Consider the following 3,144-nt stretch of genomic DNA (forward strand, 5'->3'; position numbering starts at 1 on the left):
GCTGCCCTGAGATAATCTTTAAAGTTTAACCCAAAAATATCCCCTGAAGTCTTCTTTAAATCAAACAATAGTTTAACTTAATTAGTAACGAATGTCTGCCTTGATCATTGTACTCTTTTAAGATTTATCTATATGAGATCAAATTAACAGCAACTCGAAATATTAGATAGGAAACTCAGGGGTAGTGAGTTTACGGTAATGGGGAAGGAATAATTCAGAAAAAGAGGGTGAGAATGATTGCACAACTTGAAGAATGTAATCAATGTCACTGAATCGTACATGTAGAAATTGCTGAATTGGTGTATGTTCTGCTGTGTATACTCTCAACAACAACAACAAAAAGATTAATGTCATTTTCAAGTTGGATTCATCCCAGGAATATAAGGTTGGTTTAATATTAGAAAACTGATTAATGTAATTCATCACATTATCAGAATAAAGGAAGAAAATCACATGATTATCTGATTAGATGTAAAAAGTATGTTTAATAAATCAACATTTATTCAACTAAGAATCCTCAGCAAACTAAGAACAAAAGACAAGTTCTTTTACCTGATAAGTGACATCTAAAAAGCTGGTAACAAGCAATCAGTCTTAATGGCGAAAAGCTGAAAACATTTCCTTTAAAATAAGCCATAAGACAAGGAAGCCCACCATCACCACTCCCATTTAACGTTACACCAGAGGTTCTAGACAGTGTACTATGATAGGAAAAATAAAAGACATATCTTTTATAACTAAAGGAAAGGAAGAAAAACTGCCATTATTTGAAGATGATAGTCTACAAAGAAAACCTAAATGAATCCTTAGAGATAAGAATTTAATAAGACTGCCAGATAGGAAAATCAATATACAAAAGTCAATTGCATTTCTACATACCATTAACAATTACTTAGCATAGTCATTTTTAAAAGCTATTTCCTGTGGCTATTGAAAATGGTAGCTAGAAATAAATCTGACAAAAGATGTACAAGCTTTCTGTGGAGAAAATTAATTAACTTTATTGGAAAACAATAAAGACCTAAATAAATGATTTTTGTATGGAAGAATTAAATATTGTAAACTTAACAACTATCCCTAAATTGATGTTTGAAAATGTCAATCTTTTGGGCTTTTGGGGAGGAGAGTTAGGAACATGAGCTGATTCTCAAATATATTTGTTAAGTGCAACAGCTGAAAAATAACCAAGGCATTCCTAAAGAAGAACAAAGTGAGGTTACTGGAGCTAACAGACACAGAATCTTATAAAGCCACCATGGTAAAGCCAGTGTAGAAGGCAGAGAAGAAGACAGACCAATGAAACAGAAAAGTTCAGAAACAAACCTATACATACGTACGGAAATAATTTACGACAGAGGGACCAATGTAGATCAGCGAGAAGGGACTCTTCAATAAACGGTGCTAGAAAACTGGTTAACAACTATAAGAAAAAAAAAGAAATGGGATCTTTATCTCAAATTCTACACAAAAAATAAATCCCAACTGAATGAAAAATTTAAATGTGAAAGGCAAATCTATTAAACTTTCAAAAGATAATATAAAAGGAGATTGTTACAGCCTCAGGGGAGCAAAGGATATAATAAGCATTAACCATGAAGGAAAACCTTAAAATTAGAACTTCTGTTTATCAAAAATTACCTTAAAAGTGAAGACAAACCACAGACCTCAACAGATATCTGCGACTCATGTAATCCTGAAGAGTCACTGATTAGAACATAAAGATTTCTTACGAATCACGAAAAGACAAATACCCTTGAGAAAATGAGCAAAAAACATGCAACAAAGAAAGTATTTCAAAGAAAAACTACAGATGACCCGAAAACATATGAAAAGATGCTCAAGTTCATTAGCGGTCAGGGAAATCAAAGGCACGGTGAGATACGATTTTACAACATTACTGGCAAAGACGAAAAGCCCATCAACGCTGAGTGTTGTCAAGGATGTGCAGCAACGGGCAATCTCATCCAACGGTGGTAATCGGTACAACCACTTTGGAAAGCTCTTTGGCCATTAGCCAGTAAGGATGAAATTTCCATGTCCTTAGAAAACAGCAACTTAAGAGCACGTATCCTCAAAAGAATCTTGCACATGTGTATCAGAAGACAAGTACAAGAATATTTACAGCAGCAGCACTTCTAATTGCAAAAAACTGAAAAAAGGAAAAACAAAACCAAAAAATCCCCAAACGATCATCCACCGTCAGGAGAAAAGATAGACTATGGCATATTCACATAATGGAATACTGTACGGCTGTCAGCGAGTGAACTAAGCATCACGCATCCAACCAACATAATGATGAAGAAGAAAAGCAGATCACTGAAGAATGCACGCAGCACGCATGATTCCATTGATGCAGTTCAAAAAGAGGCCAAACTAAAGCAATCCTAACATTCTGGTAAGAGCAACGGGAAAAGTTCTGACAAGGTCCCCATGCAAAAAACAAGTATAAACTGGACACAATTGTCAAAAACAAGCATTTCAGGGCACTGGAAACTGACAAAAGGCAAACAAATTGAGAAACATCTATTTCTGAAAAACTCCTAAAGCTTCCAGTAACAGAGGTGGGAGTCTGTGGACTTCTTGCCTGGGGCAGCTCCCATCCCCACCCCACCCCCAGGTTGGTGGGCAAAAACTCCACCTTTACCAGCAAGGGGCTAGTCACGACAATGAGCAGCTTTACTAGTCCAAGGATGCATTCTGGTTTAGAAAGAGCACCAAACCAGTCAGAAATTTAACAAGGAGATCCTGAAAATGAGACAGACATACAGGGCTAAGTTCTCTATACATTCTTGGCTGACTGCAAACCTATGTACATGCAGGGAAGCCCCACGAGTTTGGTACAACGGAAATGCCAAGGAGACAAAACCCAGCTCTAAATGCATTGCCCGTAACTCTGGACAACTCAATGCCTTCCCCACTAAACTATGCAGAAACACGGAGAACCCTTAGGAGCCAGCCTAAAAATAAGTTAAGATTTTAATAACTGAGCTGAGACACCAACAGCTGCACACTGCAGAAGAAACAGACGTACAGTTTAAGACCGAGAAAACTATTAAAAATAAAAAAAAGCAACCCTCAGAAAAATAAAGTTCGGAGTTGCTACTTTATCTAAAATGCCCAGTTTTCAATGAAAAATGAGATATG

Source organism: Trichechus manatus, unplaced genomic scaffold (assembly GCF_000243295.1).
Source record: "Trichechus manatus latirostris isolate Lorelei unplaced genomic scaffold, TriManLat1.0 scaffold00250, whole genome shotgun sequence".
In the NCBI taxonomy this organism is placed as follows: domain Eukaryota; kingdom Metazoa; phylum Chordata; class Mammalia; order Sirenia; family Trichechidae; genus Trichechus; species Trichechus manatus.